Source organism: Lissotriton vulgaris, chromosome 2_1 (genome assembly GCF_964263255.1).
Source record: "Lissotriton vulgaris chromosome 2_1, aLisVul1.2, whole genome shotgun sequence".
NCBI classification, from domain to species: Eukaryota; Metazoa; Chordata; class Amphibia; order Caudata; family Salamandridae; genus Lissotriton; species Lissotriton vulgaris.
The window spans coordinates 455,090,526-455,114,383 of NC_141687.1; the positions used below are offsets into that span (position 1 = coordinate 455,090,526).

Sequence of the window (23,858 nt, forward strand, 5' to 3'; positions counted from 1 at the left end):
TCTTACAAGGAAGGAATCAGCACTCAGGTTGTTCTTTGGAAGTATTTTATTGACATTTGTTAAGCTCACGGCTACCCCCGACGGGGGGGTCCCGGCGAGTATTTCATCTGCAAAGGACGTGATCAACAAGTTTTGGCTAGTCTGAACCTTGATAACGATACAAGACGTCATTGTAGCATCCTTATTTAAATGGCCTGGTCACAAGTTAAAATTTCAGGAATTGATACAATTAAGAAAAGTGCTAATATAACCATATTGCATATGGCTGAGTTCAAACTGGAATGGTATGGTGAGCGAAGAAACTATGGATTTAGGCCCAGATCTCTATACTGGGGTGGATGTATGACATTGTTCTGCATTCTGTCCATCAACTGTTGTTTTTGCATTTGTCACCCCTAGTGGGACGGGAATGCTCAGATGTGAGTCCCGTGCTCTCCATGCCATTGGAATCAAGCTATCCTGGCTGACAAGGGCTGAAAGCCCAAACCGGTCCTAGGATGCTTGTTTCCAGTCCAGGGAGGACCTGGCTTGGCAGTTCGGGTTGGCTGTTCCCATGGGGCACAGGGTCAAAACTGATTTGAATATGGCTGGGTTCAAACTGGAATAGCATGGTGAGCAAAAAAACGAAGGATTTAGGCCCAGATCTCTGTAATGGGGTGAATGTATGACATTGATCTGCATTCTGTCCATCAACTGTTGTTTTTGCATTTGTCACCCCGAGTGGGACGGGTATGCTCAGACGAGAGTCCAGTGCTCTCTATGCCACTAGAATCAAGCTGTCCTTGCTGATGAGGGCTGAAACCCAAAACCGGTCCTAGGATGCTTGCTTCCAGTCTAGGGAGGACCTGACTTGGCAGTTCAGGCTGGACTGTTCCCATGGGGCACAGGGTCCAGACCGATTTGCATACAGCTGGGTTCGAACAGGAATGGCATGATGAGCAAAAAAACAATTGATTTAGGCCCAGATATCTGTACTGGGGTGAATGTATGACATTGTTCTCCATTCTGTCCATTAACTGTTGTTTTTTCATTTCTCACCCTGAGTGGGACGGGTATGCTCAGACATGAGTCCCATGCTCTCCATGCCACTGGAATCAAGCTATCCTGGCTGATGAGGGCTGAAAGCCTGAAACTGGTCCTAGGATGCTTGTTTCCAGTCCAGGGAGGACCTGGCTTGGCAGTTGGGGCTGGACTGTTTCCATGGGGCACAGGGTCAAGACTGATTTGCATATGGCTAGGTTCAAACTGGAACGGCATGGTGAGCAAAAAAATGATGGATTTAGGCCCAGATCTCTGTACTGGGGTGAATGTATGACATTGTTCTGCATTCTGTCCATCAACTGTTTTTGCATTTGTCACCCGAAGTGGAGTGGGATGGGTATGCTCAGACGTGAGTCCTGTGCTCTCCATGCCACTGGAATCAAGGTATCCTGGCTGATACATTCTTTCCATCAACTGTTGTTTTTGCACCTAGAACCTAATATGGCACGGGAGGGGCCCAGAGGGCCTCAGTTGTTCGTTTTAAAACAAATTAGAAAGGGCCGTTCGAAATGGGAGGGGATGGGGTTCCTGTGGGTTATTACGTAATGTATTGTTTCATTTCGGGATAGGATTTGTAACCGGATCGTGGCTTGCAGCGCAGGCTCCAATGCGCTGTTGTGATGGGTTCGCAAATTCAAACATAATTAGAAAATAGTATGTATTAAAATAAATGGATTTAGTTCTGAGTTCTGAGAGCCCTTATTTTCATGATGACTTTGTTGGAGCTACATATAAGTGCGGATGCAGAGCTTAAGGTTGTTGAGAAATACTCTGTTTCCTTGATCTGTGAAGTGAACTCATCACTTCTGTAGTTGTCATCCATATCAAAATGAAGACTATTGCTATAGATGGAGCCCATTCTATGAATTCTGAGGTAAGCAGAAACAGCTTTATTGACACTCTTCTTCGCTTTTTCAATCTGTGGACAGAATTGATTTGACCACTTCCATTTCTGTCTTCGGCATATATTAGAGTACCGTGTGAGGCAAAAGTAACATAGAGTAACAACAAGAGAGAGAGGAACAGACCGTAGTGCTTGTCCTTTTCCCGGGAAATACGTATTAGAACAACATGGACAAGACCTCCAGCAGGTACAGGTCCCCTAGCAAATCAACGTGTGATGGGATCCATGGATCCAGACACTTGTAAAGGTAATATACTTTATGTGCAGGATCTGTGAGTATGCTGATCCACTACATACACAGTGCGCTTTATGGTGCGCCTGATATAACATACACCACAGTGGCCAGTCCAGCATTTTTGGCCACTCACTCTTACGGTCCTGAAGAAAGCCTCACGAGTAACGTAGAAGGCTGAAACTAGTCGACCTACACTTCCTAAAAGGGATATAGAGACCCACTTTTACCTCCAATATATCCCGCCTATGTTTTTACCAATGCCGTAGGACCCTTCCATTAAAACTTTTAAAAGGGCATTTTCTATAGGCATTTTTAACATATAAATTCACTACACATAGCACTTTCACTTTCACAAGAAATCCCGCTCCGCTGTAGACAGGCGTTGCAGCACAACTGGATTGCACTCGGTGATCCTACAGAATGCCATGGGGTTAGCCACTTTACTAAGATGGCTGCTGTGGTTGTCAAAATACAATCCGGAAACGTTATCTGCTAGAATGGAGCGATAATAGTGGGAGTATGTACCATATCTTATGAACATGCACTTGTATATGGTGGAAAGCAGTTTGCTATGGTAGGGTGGGAGCCACGAGGCTCCCGCCATACCATAGCAAAGAGCAGTGTCCCGGGGGTAGGCACCCCGGGACACTGCAGGAGCCGGCCCTAGGGAGATGGTGTTCCCCAGGGCCACCACAAGGCTCCAGGAGGGGGGACACGCGGCGCCCCTCCCAACATTGAAAAGCCCCGGGGAGTGGTGGTCCCCGGGGCTGGGGCCCCCATCATTAATAACAAAACCCTAGGGGGCGGCGGTCCCCGGGGCTGCGGGGCACCATGTGCCCCCTGCAAGCATAATTACTTTGCCCCAGGGGGTGGCGGTCCTCGGAGCAGTGTGGGGAGGGATTGGATCCCCACACATTTTTCATCATGCCCCCGGAATTTGGTCCCCCGGGGGCTAATTAAACAAAAAATAACAGACGAGAATGTTTTTTTATTCACGACAAACGCGTACCTACGCGAACCCCGCGATTTAAAAAAAAAAAACCTTGCCACCTTTGCGTGTTTTCCACCTTTGTTTCACTGCTTTCTTGTGCCTCGGTTCTACCGAAGCACAAGATGGCTGCCAACACTTCCTAGTTTGGAGTGTTGACAGACAGTTGACAGCCAATGATCATGCAGCTCGTGCTCGTAATGGTACTCTTCTCCATATGCTTTCCGTACGCGTACGGTAAACGCCTATAGATATACTTATGATTTCTCAGGAGCTACTGAACGGATTACACCAAAAAGCGTGATCTGCGAACCGAACTCTACCTTTTTGCCAAATTTGGTGTAATTCCGTTCAGCCGTTCGGGCTGTAGCCCAGGCTAAAGGTCCTATGTAAAACTGCATGTGGAAAACACGTTTTGGGACCCCCCTTTTTTCTCAGCCCACGCTATCCCAGCCCCCGCTTCACCCCCAAACTGTCAGGGAAGGAGCGGAGTGGAGCAGGCCATTTTCTTGGAGAAATTCGCGAAGATTCGTCTACTGGCGCCAAAGTTATTCCAAATAGAATGTGGCGGATTTCCTAAGGAAACTAGGTCCTAACTATAACTACCTACTGGCAACTGCCGGTAGGTAATATATATATATATATATATATATATATATATATATATAAAACCTACTGGCGGTAGATATATCCGACAAACTCTTTCCTGAGAGATAATTTTTATATATCAACTATTTTCTTCACTACTTAATTTTCGAAAACCAATAGCAAATACTACAGATAATAATCCAAACACTAATCATAATTACTAATCATTATTTGCAGTGGTGTCTACTTCCTGTTCACATCTTCCCAATAGGCTGAAAGAAGTTTTTGAATTTTTGGCTTCCATGATATCCATCAAGAATTCATCAATTTGTGCTCACATCTTCCCAAAAGGTCAAATGATGTACTCAAAACTCTGGCTGGAGAAATAGCAAATGTTGATTTGGTAACTTGAAAGGCAATCTAGGTTTGAATTCCAAGTGGGCACTATTATAATGTATCCTTCCTTTGTTACACTTTAAATACACATTATAATGTCCAGAAGTGGCAGTAGGTCCAGCATGGAAAATATTAGTCACTATTATAAAAGTTCATCCACAAATAGATATTTGACTAGCAACAAAATGTTTGATTTTGCTCTCCAACTTTATGCCATTTGGTCTACAATGTTTTAGCATTAAAATAAGATATTTTCCATATCTTTCTATATGTAATGTAGATAACATCTCTGATTTACAATACAAACATTTCACATCATGATTGACTTCTTTTACTAATTTGTTAAAAAGTACTGATTTGCAGTCTGCCAGTACATATATCCAAAAGATGGTGAATACCAGAAGTAGTCTGGATTTTACTTCTGTCAGTTACTAGCTGTTGAAATACATCATGTAGTGCAGAACACACTCTTTTTTCAAGGTTTCCCATGATTTCATGATGAAGATCTTGTAGATGAAACACAACATTCAGAAGCACATTAGCAGTTGATAGCTGAACTATTTTCTAACTGGTATCCTACAATGGCATCAACAGTTTATATTTTCTGTTTCTCAACACCTTCAAATTTCTTTTGAATTTTTTTACTTTTTTCAACCTCAGTTGAATCTTTCACATATTTCCATTTCGCACACACTTCACCTTTCTCATATATGGTATGTTCAACTAAATCTTGACCATAAAGTCTTCTTAACCGATTATACTCTCTTACACAATTTACTTCAGCACTAACCTTTTCCTCATCAAAATAATCAAATATAAACCAGCCAATGTTCATACTTGAGATACTGCACCGTATGCCATTCCCTCATTGAACACTACTTCCAATATTTACTTGACATTTATGAATAGTTACTGCATATGCTAAAAACAGAAGAAACTGTTTTCTACAAACATACACATCTTTCTCAAGTAAAAAACGAGCAACACAACGCCCAATCTGTTTCACCTCTTCAATCTGACCATTTAAAACGCAGCTTAAAAACTGCAAACACACGAAGCTCCCTGGAATCAGCTATCACGCTACCCAGGTAGGGTCTGTACAAGTCCGACCCCAGATCGTATCAAGGTAAGACCATTCTGCCTGTACCCCTGCCTCCTAGGCCATCAGATTGGTAACGCGGGACTGGAATGATGGATATAATCTGTTTCAGATCCTCACGGAACAGGACAGCCTGAATTTTGCTGCCGCTCCCCTGTAATTGCACCTCGGCAAGGAAGCCGCCCTTGGCCCCACCAATCCGTGCCAAGGTATTTATAGATATTCCCATGCGCCGTTCGCCTTATGCAACCTTAACGGCATCACTTAACAAGTTGCCTTCATTCACAGGCTGGTTTTAATATCTCGAGGAATTCTACCTGGACGTGCCTCCACGCCGCCTGCATTATCCCGAAAGCCTCCCTAGGTCCTCACATACCCTTGTTAAGGTAATTTTCACCGCCCTTGACCACCGTCAATTCACTAACCCTGTGCCTTCACGTCACTTAACCAATTGCCTTCTGCCCACAGACGGAACACTCCTACTGTGATGCACTATACCCAGACGCCTCGCTTCCCAATCTCGGAGGTAAGAGGTCAGTGCACCCTTAACTCACGGTCTTATCATCACACCGCCACTGTCACCACCTGCAACTATCCAGCCATGCTCTGCGGCTCCCGAAAGTAACCACTTGACATGGAGCACCTTCCACCACTTGAGCACTTGCTCAACCAAGTTTTAATATGCACTTTCTCCGCTCGTTGCGCCGCTAACCGAAGCCATCACTCTCACACATCACCCGCCAGGCATGACTCGAGCAAGTAGTGCATTGTTTCCAGTAGCCCTGGACAATCAGCCAACACCTATGCACTGATGTCATCGCTCGTACTGCACGTAATACACACCAAGATTGGCTACCTCGCCGTATTCGCGGTACCACCTTCCAGCTGTGCGTTAATGTGCTCTCCTCAATTCAACACTTCTGCATGGTTTTATCATCACTTTCTCTGCCACCGGCTCAGTGAGTCTTCACCGTTCCTGGTAATCTTAAAATCACATGGCACTTCATCAGGCTGTCACAGACCTTCATTGGTCCTAACCAACTTAACTGCATCTGACATGTTGATTTTAACTGTACAATACATGCTCTTATGATATATTTGTGTCCCCTTTTCTCTCCCTACTCTCTCCTGTTTATTCCCACAGGTGTTTTAAACCACTCAGGCAATAGCACTATAACTAGTCCTGAAGATGATCCCAGTTAATATTTGGAGCTAGGGATCGAAACGTCACGTTGACTGTCTTAACAGTACTGCATTTTTCAATTGTACAAGATGTGTTGCAGTAACTGTTGGTTTGAGATTACGCAAGATTGAATTGTATTGTAAGCCACCTTTTGCTCCACTCTGTTTGCCTGTTATTTTTCTTCACTGTATTGTTTTCTTTCCCCTCTACTTGGTACAGGCTTGTACCCAGTTCACAAATTGTTTCGTGTTTCACGTATTCAAGAATCCTTGTCAAATTTTGAAAATAAATATTCCCTTGTCCGGCTGGACATTGGAGAAAAAGAGCCATAGATCTTATTTAAGTCTTTGATTGCTATCCATAATTGTATTAAATAGCTAAGGACCTTTGTTCTTCATAAAATTACTAATTACCCGAGGTCCACAGCTACCTAAACGGGTTCCCTTGTTGATTATACTGATGCCTAAATTTCACACCTACTGTACCCTCATCAGAACACTTTCATGCCCTGTGGAAGAACAGAAGAGGACCGGACCTGCTGTCTGTGACTTGAGAAGAGCCTACAAGACTGGATCTGCTCTCCTTCTTGTACTCAGGTAAAATAAGTGGACTCCAGGTGTCATAAGGCTAACTCCCTGTTCAAACGTGTGCATAAAATTAGGAAGACAGTAGGAGGGTAGTTGCAAAAAAGAAAATATAAACAATTATATTAAAAATTATGTATCACTTTTAATTGGTATAACAAGTTAAAATAGACAAATATACACAAAAAATGAGATTCATACAACAATTAAACACATTTCTATCTCATAGTAAAATTATTACATAAAAAGAGAAATTTTTGAACAACAATATATTCTACAGTCACTTAAAAGTTCAAAGAAAAGGTGGCAATTAATATTCGACGCGTGTTTCGGCGTTCAAAGCAACGCCTTCTTCAGGAGCCACAAAGTATACCTATACGTTATAGAAGAATTCGCTGAAATTTTTGGATCCTAACCATAACAATTCCCGTTTCAGAAAACTGCCTCGTGTCTGGTTCTCATAAAAATATAGAGGAAGCTTTATTAAAATGCGGGTTGTGGAATAATCTGGGTTGTTTGCTGCGACGGCCTTCAGTGCTTTAAGATTATCGGATATAGTTTTCTCAGGGCTTCTCACTTTCCCCTGCCGTTCATAGTCAAACACAGAATTATTCCTTTCTCAATTGAAGTTTATTTTAAAATATCACTGCACGATGACTCTTTACATATCGGTGCTCCCTTTTACGAGTTACATGTTAAGCAGATCGCTGCGTTTAATAACTGCTAGCGTCTCGGAGCCGTTGGTAAAAATCCTGAGCTCTTCGTCTCTCCTTGGAGATGTATGGCTCGAAATGTGTTTAATTGTTGTATGAATCTCATTTTTTGTGTATATTTGTCTATTTTAACTTGTTATACCAATTAAAAGTGATACATAATTTTTTATATAATTGTTTATATTTTCTTTTTTGCAACTACCCTCCTACTGTCTTCCTAATTTTATGCACACGTTTATTTTTCCCTGAAGTACAAATTATCAAACCTAATCAGGGGGTCCTTGTTACTTACAATATAACTCCCTGTTCAACCTACATGGTACAACAAGCTATGAGAGGCCTTCTATGCAACTGTATACCTGAACAGTTCCCAGTGAACCTGCTCTGTAGCCTGCTGCTGGCATCTACTGGAATGTGTTTTGACCCACAAGTGGTATCTGCAAGGTCCTGTGCTATTGGCTGTTATCAAAGTGCACTCCTCTTAACATTTCGTGAAACCTGGGACACAGGAAGGTTTTGGTTTAGCTTCAAAGACATCAGGAGGACCCGGACAAACCTGCCAAGCCGATCCAAAGAAGGCGCTTGCCTTTGGGCCTAAGATTCAGTTTGCTCCTGGTCAGACCTTTTCTACAGCATCAAATCCAATTCAGTACCCCCAAGTGCAGACCCCCAAACCTCCTGGGGGTCCGTAATGGGTCCCCAAAGCAATTCCCGCACCACCAGTCATCCTACTATGGATTGCGGTATCTTCCAGACACCACCACCATATATTACCCGATTTCTGCCCGGCTGGCAATCGTGACGGAGTTGTGATGGAAATCCGGCGGTCGGACTTTCCGTCTGTTGTGGTACCCCCTGCCATGGTAATATGGAGGGGGGGGGTAAATGGCAGGCGGATCGCCACCGCCAGTCGGGAGGTGGTGATCGGCCCACCATCATAATGGCCCCCTTAGTCTGTCCTGCGGGGTCAAACATGGCTTCTGAATCTGACCTGCTCTCCATTGTGGTCAGTATTAACAAGCACGAAGTGATGACTGTGGTTGGTGCTTAATACTTTTTAGCACTGTTTTCACATTTAAACTTTCAAAATCCATAACTCCTCCTTCCCTTATTGGCTCTTTCTCATTTTGGTGTCATTGTATTTAATAAAATGTACTCTATTTTTCTAAATTTGCATTGTTCTTATGTTGTATTGGACTGTAGTATTGTCTTGGTACTGCATTAATAATTTACACATTCATTGCCTCTAAGTTAAGCCTGTCTGTTCTGTGCCATAGCTACCAGGGAGATGAGCTCTGCTTAATGAATGACTTTAGGATTCACCCTGACAAGAGAAGTGGTTATTACTTGAGGTGAGAACTCGCCCAATCCATCACCTTATGTCCTAATTTCTTACATACTAGTGTTCTTTGATGATGGATGAAGTTAAGCCTGTTTGTTCTGTGCTAAAGCTAGCAACGGTTGAGCTCAAATTTGAATTATTATTGACACCTAACTGGACCTGGTATTGAACTGTGACAATATTACTCAGAAAACATTTGCGTTAAATGGATGCACCAGGCCATCTTCATTCTAGGAGTTATGCATGTGTTATTTTTTGTTGAGTAATAAAAACTCCATCTTCAATTAACGTGTATAGTTGTCTCACAGTATGCAATTGTTTTGTGAATGTTAACCACTTTTTAGGAATAACACTTAATGTGCCCTTGCGGGAATTTTTTTTTTTAAACGTTGAATACTTAGAAGATTAACAAACAATTCCCGGTACCATACCATCTTCTTTAATTCTGTCTGCTGGATACCTCTTTCTCTGTCATGGTTTTCTTCCTGGAAGCTTCATGTCTGAAAAATAGTTCGTTGCCTTTCCTTTTATTAAAAAAGATTTTTTTCGGTTCGCGTTTGTTTTGCATTCTACTACTATTCTTTTTTTTCAACTTTGCTGCAACTCTAAACGTTTTGTATATCGAAGAAGGATGAAATCGAGTGTTTTTTGGAGCGTGAGTGCTGAAATCAATGAAGCAAAATGTACATTTTTGGGTGGTTGAGGGAGTTATTCTGAGCACAAGTCTATAGGATGCATTTTGCTTGTTTAGGTGGTGGAGACGAGTGCAGGGAAAGAACCACCCTTCAAATTAGGGTGCGTTGAGATGTATCGCTTTACTATTTTCAGTTACATCCTTAAACTTTATAAAAGAAATATATGAGACTTCGGTTTAGAAAACAGACTAAATCACCTCCTTTGATCTCTCTCGAGGGATGGTATTTCATTCCTCCCTGCACAATAATTTATTCATGGTATGTTATGGTTGTCTAGTTAGACACGTTGACACAGACTACCATAAATGAAATCTGAAATACAGATGTGTTGTCTCAGGGTGAATAATGTCTGCTGGGTGAGACTGAGTCAAGGGTTTCAGTTTGTTGCGCAAGGAAAATATTTGTCAGAGCGGCTGGGGCGACTGAAGGGATTGCATCTGTGTCACAGCTCTGGATAACTGGAAAAAAACATGTTGAATATAAAATGCCTAGAAAAGGGGGATAGTGTGAATTTGCCATAATAAAGAGTCTATAAGACGTTTTAACCGAAAGCTTAAACGTTCAGGATATTTTCAAACTTTAGAATACAATTTCAAGGCGCTTAGTTCTAATTGTTGCTGAAAAAAGCAAAGCCTGCCAAAGCTGTGTCTCTAAGAGCTGTGAAACACAACATGCCGATATTAACGTGTATTATTCTAGCAAATAAGGTTCATCTGCAATAAGTATTCCAGTGTAACATGTAATCCAATGTCTGCTTTAGCGTCTTTCATGGGGTTAACACTAGAACATGGTTGGAAAATATTTTTACAATTTACATGCAGTGGTGAAGCCCTTTACAGCACCGGGCCCTTCGGTTCATTATCGCAGCAGTGTTTAGATGGGAGGAGGCCTTTTAAAACAAACATTCTTGTCCTGCTATTTCTTGGAAGAGACAAGCAAAAAGTCTTATGTACTTATGATAAGACTTGGTGTTGCTCCAAGACGCCTAACGGGATAAAAAATATTAATTGCGAAAAGACATCAGGCATGAATTGGCGATTGATGTGTCTGATTACATCATTCATTTGAAATCATGTAGCCGAAGTCTGTCCAAATATTGGACAGCCCTCGTGGGGAGTGGCAGAAATGGGGATAAGGTTATTGAGTTCTGGTGTCTGTTCCAGAATGGATGTTTGATCAGAATTCTTTGGCAGTTTAATGGAAGAGGATATATAATAGTGAATTATTGCAAATATGATACTGAAAAAGCGTTCGTCAATGCGGCTTTTCAGTTACAGTAGTTTATAAAAAAAATGAGTGAGCCCCACCCAGCACTTCAACACGACAAATGGGGGGCAGAATTTCAAACAAGTCGCGCAACGCAGCAGCCAACGATGCTCGCTGCGATGCGTGACAGGGAGGGCGTAGGAGAACGCCATAGCTACAGAGAATGGCTCTTTCCTCCTCTCTGGCTTGAGCCGGTGCGATTTCAGCTGCTGTGCGCCAAGCAGAAACCGTAGCGCCATAGCTCTAATGTGTGTGCCTTAGTCTATAACAGGTTTTGTACAGGAAGGAGACCCTTCCTGTACAAAAGACTTTGGGGCAGATTTATGATGCCCTTGCGCCTCTTTGCGCCGCAATTACGTCACTTTATTTGATGCAACGGCGGTGCAAACAATGCGACCTATTTACAATGTGACGTATCTAGGAGATGCGTCACGTTGCACAGCCCTGCGCCATAAGGAGGCGTTCCTGCGCCTCCTGAAAGTGGCTGAGTGAAATCTATGAGATTTCACTCAGTCACTTTCAGGGCAATGCTGAGTCAAAACCCTGCACCGGCTTGAAGCAGGCATAGGTCTTGACGCAGCATTGTGAAGATGGGGCACCCCCGAGCCTTGCTGGAGCTGCGTCGCGCTTGCGACGCAACTCCAGCAATGCGCCACCTTTCCGGCACAGATGCGTCACGCATCTGTGCTGTTTTTGCACCATGGGTGGCGTAGCTGTGGTGCACTGTGGTGCACATTAACTGGCGCATCCCTGGGGATGCGCCAGTTAACATAAATCTGCCCCAATGCCTTTACGAGTTTAAACACTTTTCCTACTTTGTATGTGTGCTGCACAGTGCAGCATGCATGCAAAGTAGGAAACATTTCTCCTCTTAGAACCTCCTTTCAGATGGCACAAATCTTTGGTGCTACACCCTGCCTACAAATGTTTGTAGATAGGATTTTGCATCAAACTGCATGGGTGGTTGCATGGAAACGACCACGTGCCGCCCATGTAACGCCTTCTTGGTGCTACGTAATGCAAAGTAATGCTTTTTGCTGCTTGCGTTACTTGTAGGGTACTTTCCAACGTGAAACAAGTGGTACACTGGAAAGCAAATTGGTAAAAAAAAACATTTAGTGCTGGTTAGCGTCACTTTTGTGAACCACTGCTTTGCCTTACTTAACGTCAAGGGGGTGATACATGGGTGGTACATGGGGATTCCCATGCAACCACCCATGCCTTTTTATGCAAAATCATTATCTACCAAAATTTGAGACAAGGTTCTGCCTGAAAAATCGACACCACTTAAATGCATGCGTGAACAGGAGAAATGTTTACATGTCTCCTTTCTTTTCCGTCTGTTCACGTGTGCTGCATTGTACTGCTCCAGCGTTAGAAGTGGGCGGGGACGGAAGATCACGGCTTGCCCCTACTTCTTAAAATTAAGTTAGTTCGTTCCCCTACTTCTTACTTTTGAAAGAGTGTACCGGGTACTGTAAAATCGCCATACTTTAAAAGTACACCTTTTTTTCCCGCATGAGTGGTGCAACGTGAATATTCAGAAGGCCTCTGCAGTGCGCCCGACCTCCTCCCCTTCCCCGCTGTGTCTAATGGGCCTGCTAAGTGAGACTGAAAGGGCCATCAGTGTAGCATGGTGCGAAAACGGCTACTCTGATGGCCCTGCGGCTGCTGTGAGCCTGTGATTCACACCTCACAACCCTTCACTATCCTCAGTTGTCCACCAGTCCTGACCTCTCTCCTTCCCTCCATGTTACTGCGTTTCCTCCGTGTTGCCTCTCAGCATCCCTTTGTATTGCTTCGTTGGTGCAAACAAAAAAGCGTTATGATACACAGCCAGCGCTGGGAACGTCATAGCCCTTTATAAAAACAATTCCTCCCCCGCCTGTGTCTTTGTCCAAACACACTGCTTTACAACATAGGTGAGAAACATTGACAAAGCTGCTAGATGTCATAGGTGATTGCCAATCATTAAATGCTTACATTAATTTTGCATTTTTCCTTTTTGGAGGGCCTGCGTGCATCTGTGGTCATTTTTTTTTTATGGCGCTCGCAGCATTGGCAAATAATATTTTTTCCATTTGGCAATGCTGAACAGCATCAGCAAAAAGCGTGTCAAAAAGCATAAACATAGTTCAATTACTCCCTTAACAGTATAGTTAAAAAAATATTGTGTACATTTAGCAAGGTAGAGGTTTCTTCAATATAGCGCACTAGAATTATGCAGTAATCCAGTTCCAAATTATGTGGCAGCTTTGAGTAGGCTATCCACGAAGAAAAGGCATATTACGCAGCATTCTTTGGTGCCATCTGCTGCAGTATTTTTTACAGTGTCTTGTCTTTTCAGCACTCACATATTGCATTTTTCAGTAGTATTGGTGTAGCACCTGAACACTGTTGCAAAGGGTCTGCCTTTGAACCGCACGATGCCTGGTGCTATTCGGTTTTTAAGTAACGTTTGATCATTTGAGCAAGATGCATCTCTCTGGCTGTTGGAATCAGCACATTATGCAGCAGATAATGGATTATGCGGCACGTGTTTTGTTTATACCTGCTTGTTAGAACTGGGGGTCTCTAGTTGGCAGAGGTAAGTACCTTAGACCAAGTAGGGACCCTTGCTTCTAGTCAGGGTGAAGGAATAACCCTCTGAGATAACCCCTGCTCACCCTCTAGGTAGCATGGTGCGAGCAGTCTAGGCTAAACAGAGGCAATGTGGATAACATTTGCACTTAACACAACAATAATCCCCAATCCACCACAAACTGAGACCACACAGGTAAGTATATATAAAATATAACTTTATCTAGTTTCAGCAAGGTAAATCAAGCAGTTGCACGATTATTACTTCTTCAGGTAAAGGTTGCACTTAATTCTTAATGGTTGCACTTATTAATAGGAAGTTCTTTATCACATCAGTCTCAAGTCTCTAGTCTCTTTAATCAGTAGGTAAGAAAATATGGCCTCTGATTTATAATTGGAACGCTCTCAAAACGAGCAAAGAAAACAATGCCAGCGTTCGAACTATGCCAGAGAATCAACCCCTAAAGCAATGGGCCTCAAGCGCTGCAGATGCGCCTCACCGCGCGGCCCAGGGACTCTTTCTTCTGCCCCGGGACAGCCTCACTCGTTCTCAGGCTCCGGGTGCACCGCGCCGTGCAGATCTGTCTCAATCCCCGCCCCGGCCGGTCCCCTTTCCCCTCCCGCCCGCTCTCGACAATCCAACGAGCGGCGGGGGAGGAGGTGAGGCTCACCTTGTGTGGGACGGCAGGCCAGGGGGACGGGACGCTTTTCGAATCCCTCGGCGAGGTCAGCTCACCTTTTCCCGGGCCCGGCGGTGATCACGGCAATTCTTCGGCACCTCCCGCAGCTTCAGCGGAGGCAGCCAATCCTCTGAGCGCGAGGCCGCCAACCAATGGCAGCGCGGCCTCGCCGATGACGCTCCGCAGGCTCAGCCAATCCCGTCGCGGCTCTGGTGAGGGGGCTCGGCCCTCTCGCCCAATCAGAGCGCGGCGGGCTCGATCTTTATCCCGCAGCCATCGGGAAGATTCGGGACGCTTTCCACGGGGGTTACTGACCCCAGGCTGCGACGGTGACACGGCCAGCAATTGTTTTTCAACGCTCCTTGCGCTGAGGAGGCCCACAAGCTCAGATCTTTGCCCCACACGTGTCGATGTACACGGCGACCTCGGCCACACAGTAGGCTGATTCAGCGCGGCGCCCTCACGCAGATTAGAGGGTAGCCAGTGCACTAAGCAGACAACTACAGGGTTTCACGATCTCTTCGCCACACAGCCGTTTCAGGAGGGCACAGCAGGTCCTTGTGGTCCTTGGGCAACCTTTATGTTCCTGGGTTGCAGACAGGGGGCCAGCTCTTCTCAGGCCCTTGGAGATTCAAGTTGTAGACACAGCACACAGCAAAGTCTTTTTAGTTCAAGCAGGCAGGGTCACAGCACACAGCAAAGTCCCTTTCTTCTCCTCTCCTTCAGTTGGACAGCAGGATAGGTCATCCCTTGAAGCACACAGCAAGGCAATCTTCCATCATCTCCTTCAGCAGTCTTTCTTCGGGCAGAGGTTCCTCTTGATTGTAGAATCTTAGAATCTAATCTTCTGTAGTCAGGGGTCCTTCCCTTATACCCCTGAACGCCTTTGAAGTCCTTTGAAGCCTTTGTGCAAGGGGGCCCTGAGCGCTGGAATGTTTCTGGTGTTCTTCTTCCTGTCAGCTTCAGTGCCAGAGGTGACAGTGGGCCGGCAGGGGAGTTAGCCAGCACGGTGGTCAGGCAGACACAGCCCAGCACTATCAGGCGCTTCTTCCTCCCCTTCCCCGGGCAACAGATGTCGCCTTTCACCCCTGGGCTGACTCCAACCCCCTCCGGGGCCCTGCAGCTCCTGTCACGCAGGCATTTCACACACAGGCCCAGGCACACCGAAAGGTTTATACAAAAGAACAGCCACTTTCTAAAAGTGCTATTCTCAACCCCAGGTTCCAAAAACAACCTTCACTAAAAGATGTGTCATTAAATTCTGAGTTCAGGGATATCTTTCATTGATGTTCCATCTTGTTCCTATAGGAAGATAGGCTGGGATCCAATGGGACCAGCCTCCCCCATGTTACTCTATGGAGCCATACAGCCCTACAGCAGTGAGCATACAAAATGGCTGCTGCTCTCTACCAGAGCATGCTACCTGCACTAGTACATGCTCTACCCTATCCATACACTGCACCCTGCCCAGGGGGGTACCTTGAGCCTTCCATAGGGGTGGCTGATGTGCACAGACAGGGGACGGTTAAGCCCAGCCAGTGGGGACACTGGCCAGGCGGTCATGGCAGTCCACTGACTGCACACAGGCCCTGCGCTGGCAGGCCTGAGACACCATTTTAGAGCTACTCATGTGGGTGGCGCAATCTGCGCTGCAGGCCCACTAGTAGCATCTGTCATCACCAGCCCTGGCACACACAGTGCACTTTACTAGGGACTTCATGGTGATACAAATATGCCAATCAGGTGTACCCAATCAATATGACAATTTACAGAGGGAGCACTTACCCTCTGACACTGATCAGCAGTGGCAGAGGGTCCAAAGCATCTAAATCAGCAAAAACGAAATCCAGCACAGCATCAAAAATACATGAGTCAGAGGCAAAAAGATGGGGAAAAACCACGCCAAGGATGTCAGGTCTAACACTGCTTATGTAGTGAATTACGTGGCTTCAGAACCCCATTTATTCCAGAGTCTCTTGCTATTCACAATCAGCAGGTGTGCATTGATTGTTGTTTCTCTCCTGAACCAAAAATAGCTTGCATCATGTACACAAGGAAAAGCTTACAAGGTGATTCCCCAGAGTGAAAGGGAAAATGGATTGTATGTTGAATAAAACAAAGTAAGGCCTTTGAAATTCCACAAGAACCTCGCTGAAGTAAATTATGGCATAAGATTTGCTTACGATTGTAGTAAGTCTTTGAATATTTTGTTATTTCTTCCCAATGGTGATAGTTTGTCAAAAGACATGAGAGTGATGCTTGTTATATATGTTAGCTTTTTTATGTTATTCTATATTAGCTGAGTTGTCTGCAGCAGCCCACCGTTGAATGTAGGAAGGATGTTATGTTGGGTGCAGGGCCACTGGAATTATGCGGCAAGAGAGGACCAACTAATGCATCAGAGTTGACTAAAATATGCAAAAAGTAAAGCCAAATTAAGCACCATAATGTGCCACTTTTTTGTGATAGTATTACTTCAATGTTTTGTCATTTTCACATGTTAACACTGGGCAAAGGTTTCACCTCACTAGTACCAGTTTAACATCCAAATTCAGCAATTGACCACATAGCGGTGACCAGTGAACCTTTGCACAGGGTCTTGCACTGTACAGCAACATCTTTTGCAGCATTTTTAGTATCTTTTCTTCCGGTTGAGTTGGAATTTGTTATTGTTGTTAGAATCAGCAGATGATGGATTATGTAGCAAATGCAGTAAATACATAGTTATGCAGAAAATGCAGCAGACATAAAATCTCATAATTCCAGTAGTCCTGGTTTTCTGGCTTTTATAAAACGCCACACTGGCCGTTAACCAAGCCTCTACCTTGACCTTGACCTTGACCAAACAGCTGTCTCATAACAGATACAGCCTTCTGATGCATTGGCAGTTTCCAATATGGCCGGAACTTCTTGGAATTTGGATTGCTTCAAACGCACGTTATATGGAATCCCCTCTCCTCTGCACTCTTATACGTGAATTGAGATTATTTGGTGTCCACAATTTGTAAGCAGTTCCCGTCCAATCTCAAGTGGGTGTGGCTATGACAGCCACCAAGCAATGGCTGACCGGCCTCATTGCTTTAAGGCGGCGCAATAAGCAGTGCCACTGGAATTATGCAGCAAGGGAGCGTCAAATTATGCAGCCGGTTTGAGTAAATTATGCGTCAAGAAAAGGAAAATTACACAGCTTTACGTGGCCCGTTATGTGATGATATTACTTCATTGTTTTGTCCTGTTTAATTTTTTTTACACTGTCCGGCGCATTGGTTGTACCCCATTCGTAACAGTTTGAAACCCAAATGTAGCATTATACGTTCTTTTATTTAGTAACGTCACTTCCATCCCGTATGAGACCTAGAGAGCTTACTCCAACTCTCCTGATGCATGCACATTCCGATTCTTATTTTACTTCAATACAGGGATCTTGACTCCATAATAGTGCCGCTAACAGCCATAACCAAAAACATCACTTAGTCATGATTTAATTAGCACTATCTCCAAGTAATGCCCAGCTTAGCTCTAGTCACAAATTATCAATAAGTGGATGCTTTCCTTGCATAATTGCTGATTGTAGTTATATGGAGGGCTGCTTACTTTTGAAAATAAAACAAAGCAGGAGGCAAAGTCAAGCCGCATACTGTGATCAGGCCTCCCATTTCCGGTGCTTAATTTGACAAGGTGGTTGCAGGTGGTGGCCACCAGCACTCGTTTTTGGGGACTAAAACAGTACAACAGAGAAAGGCAGAATATGTGTAAAGAAAGAGGACTGGAAAATAGAGACGAGCAGAAAGCAGGGATGAAAAAGAACCTGCAAAAGTAAAATAAAGGCACAGGGCCTACAAAATAGGCATACATGAGCGCCCTTTTTCTGATGTGCCATTGGATATTGATGTTCAAAAGATGAATGGGGAGGAGGAGCTACGACAGCAAGCAAGATGGCCGCATAGTCTCCCGGCTCTGCTGACCTCCGTCTTTCGCTCGAAGATCCTGTCATCTATCCTGATTTCCCGCCCCATATCCGTGTATATGAAGTAATCCGCAGTCCGATGGAGCGATCCCGAGACTTTTCCGACTTTGTGGAGTGGAGTAATGTCGAGGTTTGATTTGAGGCCTAACCCAGTCTGGAAGCCGGGGTCTCGAGTGCTGGTCCAGCCGGGTCCTAGTTGAACAACAGCGGACCGGTGAGGGCGGCAGGGTCCGGTCCATGGAACTTTCAACAACTTTTGGTTTGCTTTGCTGCCGATCTGCTGCCTGGTCCCGTATCGGAGGTGAGGAGACGAGTGACGCCCGAGGCGGTGTGGTGGGGGTCCCTGACCCGGAGGCCTAGTGTTTGCATCGCCGGTGCCTTTGGGTTGGAGACTTGGCGCGCACTAACGCATGTTGATGATCTGTCCCTCACGGTTCATTCCTGTTCCGACTAATCTTCCCCCGGGGAGGGCGACTCTCCGTGGGGATCACTATGCCTGATGTTATGCGGAACCCGGAGGAGCGGGCTAAGTGCGGCCCGTCATTGCGGTCAGTGCTGGCAGCCCTCGAGGCACTTCAGGTGACTATGGAGGCCCAGGTCTGGAATCTGATGTCGGCAGCGTATGGAATTAGAAGGTTGAGACCGGACCCTGACTCGTTGCCCGGTACCCGGCGGCCAGCTCAACTCCCGACAGACACCCAAGCGGTGCATTTAGACCCGGTGCTTGGAGCTGTGCCTGCCCCTACAGAAGTGGAACTGATCGAACATGCTGAGATCGGCGTTTCAACTATATGGTCGGAATCTTTGGTTTCGCAGCCGGCGGAACATTTAACTGCTGTTCCCATTCTGGAAACTTTTGGTCGGAACTGTGAACTGTGTTGGATTGTGTCGCACCCCCTTCCCAGCTGGTCCATCAAGATGGCGGATGGGACAGTGTCTGGCCTTGGAGTCGGTGAGGGGCATCGTTGGAACCGGCCATCTACTTTGGGATTTGCCATCCTTTCTCCATCTAACAGACCATATTTCGGCAACTTCTGTGTATATTTTGACAATCTGACGATGGGGCTCTACTTATCGGTGGGAATCAGCAACTTTGATCGACGGGGCCAAGGCTGAGACTGTTGTTTTGGGGTTTCACACTATGGTTTTATCGGTAACGGGATTGCTTCACTAGGTCAACGGAGACCGGGCGGGGTTTATAGTTTCCTCCGGTGTACTTTTCTATTGTGGTCTGCTCGATTGTGTCAGCTTTGTGGGGGATTCTTTGTTAAGGCGGTGGGGAGAGACCGGGAATTCGTACGATATAGCCCTCCTCCATTTCTACTTTTAGGGTAGGGGTTTAGTTCTTCTTTCTTTCTCTTTGTTCTTCCTATATTTGAGGTTCAGTTATTTGAGGCGACAGGCACGCTGCTAGGGGGGTAGGCCTTAGTCATCTGCAGGGGTGCAGGGTGGGGGGTTGGGGGAGGGGAATTTGTTTTTTCCTTATTGTTTCTATGGCCTTTTTTCTCTTTCGTATCCTTCCTTGCCTTTTCTTTCGCTTCTTCCTTTTTCGGGTCAGCGTAGTGGGTCCATTCTTCTGTCAATTATCGACTTTTTTATCTGTGCCTATACTTTTCATGGTATTTCAGTATCATTGGGCGGGCGCTTAACTGGTGCGAACTGTGATTGTATGCTTGTTTATCCTGAATTGTATGCCTTAGCGCCACTGTCTTAAATGAGATCGATCTAATTGTGGAAATCCTACTATTTTGCCGGCCCTTTATGCGACTTTGTGATATTGTATGGCACCTGATCCTTCTATTTTTATATTGTAAAATGGAGCCTTTAGAATCCTGTCATTCGCATGGTATGTTCTATAGCCAGTTTTAATTGAAGTTGTGGTACATTCGCTTCCCGGGAGGCCGAGTCTTGTCCTAACTGACTTGCTGTGATGAAACTGATTAGCGGCCGGCCCTGGTGGTTGTAGGCCCATATTTGTAACTGGTTGAAGTATCAATAAAGGTTTTCCCAAAAAAAAAAAAGATGAATGGTGCAGACTTGGGCAGAGTCTTGCATTCAGATCACCGCTGTGCTGACATAATAGACCATATTGCTGCTACAATGAGGTCAAGGCTGATTGATTGTATCTTGCAGAATGAATCAAAAATAAGCCTCATGATAGATGAATCTACCACAGTTAGTAAATTGACCACACTAATTATCTGTGTAAGAGCATGTATTGATAAACACGATGAGCCACTGACCTTTTTCTTAGACCTTGTTGAGCTGCCAAGCACAGCAGCAGATATAATCTTAGATACCTTACTTGCATGCTTACAGAGACATGGTTTTACTGATGAGTATTTAAAAATGCATTTGGTTCAGCTTGTAACAGATGGGGCTTCCAACATGATAGGTAGGAAATTCGGTGTGGCAACTCTTCTGAAACTGAAATATCCACAGTTGAGTGTATGGCACTGTGCTAACCACAAGCTGGAGCTTGCTGTGGGTGATGTTTGTAAAGAAGTCACAGGCATTAATCAGCTTAAAGTTTTTTTGATAAACTTTATACCACCTACCATGCCTCTCCGAAAAATCAGAGAGAGCTTGGGGAATGTGCTCTGGAGGTAGAAGTAAGACTTCTGGCAATTGGAAAGGTGCTAGATGTACGTTGGGTGTCCTCAAGTGAAAGATCTGTGAGAGCTGTTTGGAATAACTACAGAGCACTTAGTAAACATTTCATGGAATCTTCCAAAGACTCAACGAGGAGTGACATTGAGCAGAGGAAATATGCTGGTTTAAACCGTTTATTAACCTCCCTGGTGTTTGTTGAAAATATGGACATATTATATGATGCTCTCAAGAATTGGGTGACCTATCCAGAAGGCTGCAGCGGCGTGATATGACCATATATGAGGCCGATCGCTCAATACAGATGCAGATTTTAGTGTTTGAATCAATGGCTAATGCACCTGGGCCCTTTGCTACAACTGCATTAAATGCTGCTGAACGGATGCAGTTTGATGGTGTAGGACTGCAACAGAACAAAGGCTGTGTTAGCATCAATAGTGCACAGTTTTTTAGGAGCTTAGCAAATAACCTGCGAAAAAGGATGACAATGTCTAATGCATCAAATGTTTCGAGATGCACAACCACAAACAATGACCAAATCGAATACAAAGAGTTAGTACACAGAATGAAACTCCTACAACCAGTTTATTGGCCAGATCCAGTAGACATCTTATACGGTGAGGGAGAATTACAAAACCTTTGTAGCAGGTTGCATGTATTTGATACTAGGCAGTACATCCTTGGTTTCAGAGAGTACAAACAAAATAAAAATTTCATCCCTGAAAGCCTGAAACCATTAGTGCACATTATAAACACCTTTTGTTCCTCAACTGCTGAATGTGAACGGGGCTTTAATGTAATGAATGATGTGCTCACACCACTGCGGAACAGAATATCAATAAATCGTCAGTCTTCTATAATGTTCATAAACATCGTGGGGCCTCCTGTCATAGAATTTAAACCTGAATTTTATGTTCAGAAATGGTTAGAAAAAGGGAGGAGAAGTGCCAATGAAAGAAACTGCATGGCTTGGAGACAAATGGCTTATGATTCCACTTATAAGCGTATTTGGAATATTCTGTGATTGGAAACATGTTCCACATTTTAAATGAATTAAATATAAACAACTTATATATTAAACCTCAAATAAACATGTGTATCGTTTGTTTGAATTAAATAATGTTATAAGCTGTAACTGGTCAGTGAAATGTCAAATGCACTAAAAATTGGTATATTTTGCTATTTTTAGTCACACCTCCAACTCCGCCCACTAATCCAATCCTCTGCTTATTCCCGCACCCTGAGTGTCCGCCCACAGTTCCCCTACTTTTTTGTCCCCACTTCGACCACTGTACTGCTCGCATACAAAGTAGGAACGTTTTAATAGTTGTCTTAGCATAGTATTTTGTACTGGAAGGTATGCCTTCCAAAACAAAGCTATGCTAAACTAACACACATACCCTTGCACCGTTAGGGCCAGATTTGGTAAATCTGGCCCTAACGGTCTGATATTCCCATGTTTTGCCCTATATTGGAAGTCTTCAGAACATGAGTTGCCAGAAGGGATAAAACAATTATTGTCTTTACAACTGATTAAAGTCAAACGTGATCCCTTTTCATCCTCAAGAAGGCCCAATGAACTAAAAGAGTACTTAACTAATCAACTACTAGTTAGGGATGCGTATCTAGTAAATATGATTGATGAGGTTCATAAACTGTCTCTTCCCTTGAATGAGAGTTAATACAATGCACAAAGGGACCTGTCATTTCCTACTAATAATTCACTGGATCTGAAGCGGTGTTTTGAAACATTGCATAGATTACTTTGGGCCCAATGAACAGTTATTTTCATACTTAAACATATGTTTATAATCGGAAACACCTACGTATGCCTTTCAGAAATTCACAAACAAATCCTGGCACATGTAAACAGATTTACTATTGTAAAAATGTATTGTAAGTACAGAGAAATTGCAGTACTAAATCCTAAAGTGTGGTAAGCAGTCACCACAAAAAATAATGGATTATTGTGTACGTTTATGAATGTCTGTCAGAATCCGTTTCAGAGGGCTGGGGGCTAGTAGGAGCTACTGGGTGCAACAGTGGTGTTTGAGTCAATTTACTCCTGATGTCCAGAGGCCCGGGCTACTATGGGCTCTGAGCAACTGGGCCAAGTTCCCCTTCTGCACTTGAGTCTCAGGGGTAGTAGGAGTTGAGCTGTCCAAGGCTTCACTGAGAGAATGTAGGTGTAGAGAAAACACAAGTTCACAAATCAACATACATTCAGAAAGCTCAATAATTGAATGGCCAGCCAAATACTTGCTTTTATAAAAAGTAGTTTTTGTACATGCTCAAAGCAAAAGAAATTACATGTCAAATAATAGCATACTATTCGTATTGTCTGTATTCTAGCATGGTCATCGCAGGCCCCAGCATACTGCTCATCTAACTACAAACTGGGTTATTCCTGAAGTAACATCCAAGCTAGGCACTGCCATAGAATTACAGTCTTGGAAGTCCTACAAAGCTAGTTTAATCTATATGTCCCACCTCCCTCAGCACTACAGTCAGGGTGGTTGCCCCATCCATTGGCTCTGACACCTAAGGTTATGTCTTACGTGCATCCAATAGAGACAAGATAGAGAGTCCGGAAGTGTTCAGCAGTCTAGTGTCAAGGTCAATGGTGTTAGCTGTCGGCAAAGCGCAGCAGTCTCATGGCATCTGCTGTGCTCCTTTGTTGTTGTGATAAGTACCCTTGACTCCTGATGGCAGACTTGGGGTACTCCTGATGTTCCGATGATGATATAGCAGCTCCAGGGCTATTGGTCTTGAATTTCCTGGGTGATGTCTCCTCACCTAGCAGATAGACTGGCAGATCCTTAGTCCCCATTCCTGATCCAAAGAGGCAGAACTCATGATGTGCTTTTCTAAACTGATATACCACTTCAGTTTGAGAATTTGGGAGTCTCAAACTCCACTTTCTTCAATCCATTTTCAGACTCAAATGTGATTTAGTGCTTATGTGTTTGAGGTTTGTGTTCTGGGGG

General features: G+C 44.3%; 1 pseudogene; it reads left to right on the top strand.

Annotated features, from left to right (window-relative positions):
• The first annotated feature begins 20,283 nt into the window (after positions 1-20,283).
• Positions 20,284-21,895, top strand: LOC147730584 (E3 SUMO-protein ligase KIAA1586-like; annotated as a pseudogene).
• Positions 21,896-23,858: the final 1,963 nt, after the last annotated feature.